Source organism: Tamandua tetradactyla, chromosome 20 (assembly GCF_023851605.1).
Source record: "Tamandua tetradactyla isolate mTamTet1 chromosome 20, mTamTet1.pri, whole genome shotgun sequence".
Lineage (NCBI taxonomy): Eukaryota > Metazoa > Chordata > Mammalia > Pilosa > Myrmecophagidae > Tamandua > Tamandua tetradactyla.
The window spans coordinates 57845522-57852018 of NC_135346.1; the positions used below are offsets into that span (position 1 = coordinate 57845522).

The window sequence follows — 6497 nt, forward strand, 5'->3', positions numbered from 1 at the left end:
TGACAGTCTGAGTAGTATGTGTCTTGGAGTAGACCTATTTGAATTTATTCTATTTGGGGCTCATTAGTTGTTTTGGGTTTGCATATTTATATCTTTTTTTAAGGGTTTGGAAATTTTCTCCGATTATCTCTTCAATTAACCTCCCCAGCCCTTTTACTCTACTCTTTTCCTTCTGGGACACCAATCATTCTTATATTTTTGCACCTTTTCTTCTGTATCATTTCCCTGAGATCCAGTTCCATTTTTCCCTTCTTTCTTGCCATTTGTTCTTTTGTGCACTTGTGTTCAATTGTTCTGCCTTCGAGTTCACACATTCTTTCTTCTGTCTCTTCAAATGTGCTGTTGTGTGCTTCTTGTGTATATGTGTATACACACACACACAATTTATATATATATAAATTGGCTTTTATAAAAGGGATTTATTAAGTTATGAGTTTGGAATTCTAAGGCCATAAAAATATTCTAACTAAGGTATCCAGAGAAAGACAACTTAAGTCAGAAAATGCTGATATTTGTCTCTTGGAAAGGCATGTGGCTGGCATCTGCATTCTCTCTGGCCTTCTGGTTTCAAATGGCTCTCTCAGCCCCTGTGGATCCTTCTGGCTTCTGGCTTGCTTACCATCTCACGGGAAGGCCCATGGTGACGTCTGCTGGGCTCTGGTTCCTGTATAGCTTCTGTCAGCTCTCTCAGCTCCTGACATCTCTTAGGCTTTCTGCATTTTTTTTTTTTTAACATGGGCAGGCACCAGGAAACGAACCTGGGTCCTCTGGCATGGTGGGCGAGCGTTCTTGCCTGCTGAGCCGCTGTGGCCCTAGGCTTTCTGCATTTTGAAATGTTTGTGTTTCTGTCAGCTCTTTGGTATATTTTTTCATTTGTTCTACAGAATTTTTCATCTCTGTGAGATCTTCTATTTTTCTATTTAATCTTTTGAAATCTTCTTTAGACTCTTCTAGTGTCTTCTTGATATACTTTATTTCTTTATAAATATCCTTGAGTAGTAGTTCCATATTCTGTGTCCCCTCCAGTGTTTTCATTTGGTCATTTAGCTGGGCCATTTCTGCCTGGATCTTCACATGCTTTCTTATTTTCTGTTGGATCCAGATTAGGTGTTTACTTGGGTTTGTGCTGAAGGTCCCCTTTTGCAGTTGATTTGACAATAATTCCTCTGAAACCAAGTCCCAGTTTGCCAGAGAATTACTGACAAACCAAGTGCGTAAGTTTTGGTGGGGTGCAATTCTATCTGGAAGTCTATTAAAAGGTAGGTAGAGGGCGGGCCGCGGTGGCTCAGCGGGCAAAGTGCTTGCCTGCCATGCCGGAGGACCTCGGTTCGATTCCCGGCCCCAGCCCATGTAAAAAACAAACGAACAAACAAAATACAATAAAACAAGAAAATGTTTAAAAATGTTTCCCTTCCTTCCTTCCATCCTTCCTTCCTTCTCTCTGTCTTTCCTTCCCTTCCTCCCTCTCTCAAAAAAAAAAAATAAAAAAAAAAAAAAAAGGTAGGTAGAAAAGATACAAGGGTGGCTCAACAGCAGAACACCTGCCTGTCACACAGGAGACCCAGGTCTGATTCCTGGCCCATGCACCAAAAAAACAAATAAAATACTTGATGATTTGTTAAAAATTAAGCAGAAAAGGGTACACAGGTGGTTCAGCAGTAGAAAGCTTTCCTGTCATGTGGGAGATTTTGATTTGACTCCCAGCCCATGCACCAGAAAAAAAAAGATGGTAGCATGTGTCTCAGACAGCATCCTCAGCCTCACCTCTCCATCTATGCATGCCTGAGATCCCCAGATCTCTGTGGGTAAAGGGGAGTGGGACTGGGTCCCCACAAGGCAACCTCACTGACTGACCATCAGGTCAGCACCACTCCATGTTCCTCCCTCCTCCCTAGGGTGGACCCTCCCAGTCTCTGCTAAAGCCAGGTTGTTCTAGTTTGTTAGCTGCTGGAATGCGACACAGCAGAGACGGATTGGCTTTTAATAAAAGGGGATTTATTTTGTTAATTCTTCAGAGGAAAGGCAGCTAACTTTCAGCTGATGCTCTTTCTTATGTGGGAAGGCACAGGATAGTCTCTGCTGGCCTTCTCTTCAGGCCCTTGGGTTCCAACAACTTTCCCAGGGTGACTCCTTTTTGCATCTCCAAAGGCCTGGGCTGAGCTGTGAATGCTGAGATAAGGCATGCCGAGCTGCTTGGGCTATGTTACGTTGTGCTCTCTCATTTAAGCACCAGCCAATTAAGTCAAAAGTCATTCATTGCAGCAGGCACACCTCCTAGCCAATGGCATATGTAATGAGCAACAGATGAGGTTCATGTACCATTGGCTCATGGCCACAGCAACAGAACTAGGTGTCTTCACCTGGCCAAGTTGACAACTCAACCTAACTACCACACAGGTGCTCATGGCAGCCTGCCTCGGGGGTGGGGAGCAGGCTCCGAGCACTGACCCAGTGGTCCCCCTGCACAGGGGAAGCAAGTCCACCACTCTTCAGGCTCCCCATGGGAACTCCTGGCCTTGGGGCCACAAGGGAAGACCTCCCAAGCCTGCAGTGAGAGCTGGCTGGAGCACAGGAGATGCTACTCTCTCAGCCCCTTCCCATGCACGGCCTGCCTCTGGTGGGCTCATGGTTGAGGACATTCACTTCTCATTCTCTGCCACAGTCTGTCCATTTCAACAGCAGTCCTGGTGGTTTATTTATTTATTACCATTTTTTTTTTTACCCTATTCTTGTCCCATGAAGCTTGGGTGAAATCAGCCCAACCTACTCTGCCATCTTCCCAGATGTCCTGAAGTGATAGTATGGTAAAACTTCTCTGATTCAGAATGTATCCAGTCAACTGTAGCAGACATAAATCATATAGGAAACAAGTAAAAGTTACTTTTCTTCTAAAACATCAAGGCTCTAATGAATTTAATACTAATCAAAATTTATATTCTCTCAAATTCAAGTTAAATATTGATGATTTCAACATACTTAAGCCTCTAAGTCTAGCAGAATATCCTTTAATGCAAAAGAACTGTTTTGCTTATAATACATAATGAGGTAAAGCAGGTTTCCTGCAATATTTAATGATTTTCATGAACTTATGCTATTTTTACTTATTGGTATATAAACTTAGCTTAAATATGAACTATGTAAAACTTTTTATTAAAAATGGTCTGCTCTTGTAATTCTGTATAGATTAATGTAATACCTAGATACATGCCAGAGTATGTTGAGGAGGTACTTAAAACGTATTGGCAGGGAAATGAGACAAAATAAAGTTTCAGTGACTGAGAGATTTCAGAGTTGAGAGGTTACCCTGGAGGTTATTCTTATGCATTATGTAGATATCTCTTTTTTAAATGGATACTTTTATTTTCTATTTATAGATTATCAACTTTGTTCCCTTTCCTACCTGCAACTGGAATTTTATCTTGTTTCCATGCAGAGTAGTGAAACAGTGACAAAGCTAATCAGAATCAATCAAAGCTAATCAGTGACAAAGCTACTGCAAAAAAAGAATAGATGAACATAACTCTCTTTTAGCACACGAAATATAAATACACACACTCTAGAAATCTACAATGGTTTAGTTGCTAAATTCAAATGGGGTTGTGAAGAATGTAGGCAAAACCCAGGGTGCAGTAAAGATATGCTGAGATGCTGTGCAGCTGTTTAAGAGTTCCTCTTGCAATGTTTCTTGGCCTCATGCTGAATCTTAATGTGGGGGGAAATGTTAGCTAATGCCAAGTGGCAAAGTAGAAAATACTAAATTGACTTAGAGGATATGCACAAGAATCAAAAGGCAGGAAATCACTAAACACTGCTGAGAGCATCCACCCCAGGAAGGACTTTTCTCTCCAGGAGCTCTAGCCTGGCACCACCCCCAGTGCTGACTTGGCTGACTTCATCTTCTGTGTTCCATTTGGTGTAGAAAGTGGCAGTGTCTCCACCACCTCTGATGGTGATGCAGACCATTCCCAGGAATTAGCTTTTACACCTTGCCCATGGAGTTTTTGGTTTCTCAAGCAAAATCTTCCTATTCACATACTTCCACAGGTCCAGTCTACATAATCTGCTCAGCCCATGTGACAGCCTCAGCATACTTCTTGCTGCTCTCAGGACCAGAGAGCAAGCCCATCCAGCCAGCAGGTATGCCAGAGGCCACAGTCACTTGGCCAGTCTTGGCATTCTCATCTAACTTGTCAGCAGTGACAAAGTCAACAGGCAAGTCACAATATTCTTCTCAGTTTTGGACGTTAGCTCTTTGGCAGTCTTGGCTCCCTCTTCATCAAAGAGGGAAGTGCCAATTTCCATGTGGTTGAGCACATTGAGGAAAGTAAAAGCTATTCCACCACCAGTAATCATCTCGTTAACTTTGTTCACCATATGATTGCTCAGGTGAATCTTGTCTGCACTTTAGCTCCGCCCAGGATGTCAAGAATGGTAGCTATGGACTCTCCGAGGCCTTGGCAAAGTAATTCAGCTCCTTCTTCATCAAGAAACCATCAGCCTGAAAAATTAGAATAAGACTTAAGGTTCAAGGTGGTGGCTTAGTGAGGTGTGGAATTTAGAGCACCTAATAAATAGCCAGGAACAGTACAGAACAACTGCTGGGGCCACATCAGTGACTGGACACACAGCATACCCCAGCCTGGACCAGCTGGACCAGCTGCAATCTCACCCAGAACCATAAGTCCCCTAAGCCACGGTGGTCGACACCCCTCCCCAACAGGCTGCTTCCCAGAGGGGAAAGGAAAGAGACTTTGCTAACAGCAAGGGACTGAGCTCAACCAAGCTCCAATTGTAAAATTAATTAACAAACTCTGGCTACTAAAAACAGACCTCCAGCTTTGCTGAACCTCAAGTAAAAGCTGAAGTTGCTGGTGTTTGCCCTGGTGCAGAAGGGGTAGGGCTGAAAGGAAAAAGGAAAAAAAAAGTTTTTTTTTTTCAGATTTGACAGCACAGAATACTTGAAAAGGTCTGGGCCCTGAAGGAAAGGTGGGGGCACATAGGACCTGGAGATACATAGAGCAAAGTACCAACTTAAGCTCCTGATTGGCAAACCCAAGGAATGGGAGTCCTGCTCTGAGAAGCAGGACTTTTTTTTCTTTTCCTTTTTATGGCTGTGTTTCTACAGCTTGACTCCTCTTCGCATACAACTGCAAGGCTTCTCAGGTTCCAACTGCCCAAGACAAAGGCAGAATTAAGCTTGTCTGAGAGACAAAGAGGCTGGTTAGGTGAGAGGGGGCAGCTCCCTGGGGCTGTGCCTTACCCAGGTGTGGCCCGGCTCAGGTGGAATCCCTCCCTAAAGGAATTCAGACCCCAGGGTTTGGAAAACTGAAGAAATTAAAGCTGGACTACAACCTCTCCTCTGTCTAAATGATGCCCCCAGCAGGAACAGTCTGCTGCAGTTAAATGTACCACATCACTTAATGCTGGTGGGACCTGCAGAGAGACAAGCACCACATACCAGGCAGCAAAGGAAAAACACAGAGTCTAGAGGCTTCATAGGAAAGTCTCTCAACCTGCTAGGTCTCACCCTCAGGGAAAACTGAGGCAGGTAACTCTTTCCTCTTGAGAGAAGGCCAGTCTAGTCTGGGAAAATCTAACTGCATTCTATAATACCTAAGTAGACCCTCGTAAGGAAAACAAAAAGGCACCACACAGGCAGGGCAAGAAACAGGAAAACAAGAGCTGAAAAATTCTGATCTATTAAACAAAACCTAAGCTAGAGGTCTAGAATAAACTGAATTGAATGTCAAAGAACAAAGTCATCCAGCAAGAAAGTCCTAGGTAAAAAAATGAAAACAATCTCCAGAATAAACTGATTAAGGAAATTAAAGGTCTAGACACCAGCAAAAAATAATAAATTATACTAGGAAAATTGAAGATAAGGCCCAGTCAAAGGTACAAACCAAAAATGTAAATGAGATGCAGGAGTTGAAACAATTAATTCAGGATGTTTAAACAGACGTGGAAAACTGCATCAAAAATCAAATCAATGAATTGAGGAAGGATATCAAGAAGGCAAGGGATGAACAAAAAGAAGAAATTGAAAGTCTGAAAAAAATTATAGAACTTATAGGAATGAAAGGCACAGTAGAACAGATTTTAAAAAAAAAACAGTGGAAATCTACAATGTTTAGATTTCAAGAGGCAGAAGACGGGATCAGTGAACTGGAGAATGGGACATCTGCAATCAGACAAGCAAAAGAAAGTATAGGGAACAGAATTGAAAAATATGAGCAGGAACTCAGGGAATTGAATGACAACATGAAATGCATGAATATACGTGTTGTGGGTGTCCCAGAAGAAGAGAAGGGAAATGGAGGAGAAAAACTAATGGAGGAAATTATCACTGAAAATTTTCCAACTCTTATGAAAGACTTAAAATTATGGGTCCAAGAAGTGCAGCATACCCCAAACAGAATAGATCCAAATAGACATACTCCAAGACACTTACTAATCAGAATGTCAGATATCAAAGAGAAAGAGAGCATCTTGAGAGC

General features: G+C 42.5%; 1 pseudogene; it reads right to left on the reverse strand.

The window, feature by feature from the left end:
* Positions 1 to 3576: 3576 nt before the first annotated feature.
* Positions 3577 to 4619, reverse strand: LOC143664621 (phosphoglycerate kinase 1 pseudogene; annotated as a pseudogene).
* Positions 4620 to 6497: the final 1878 nt, after the last annotated feature.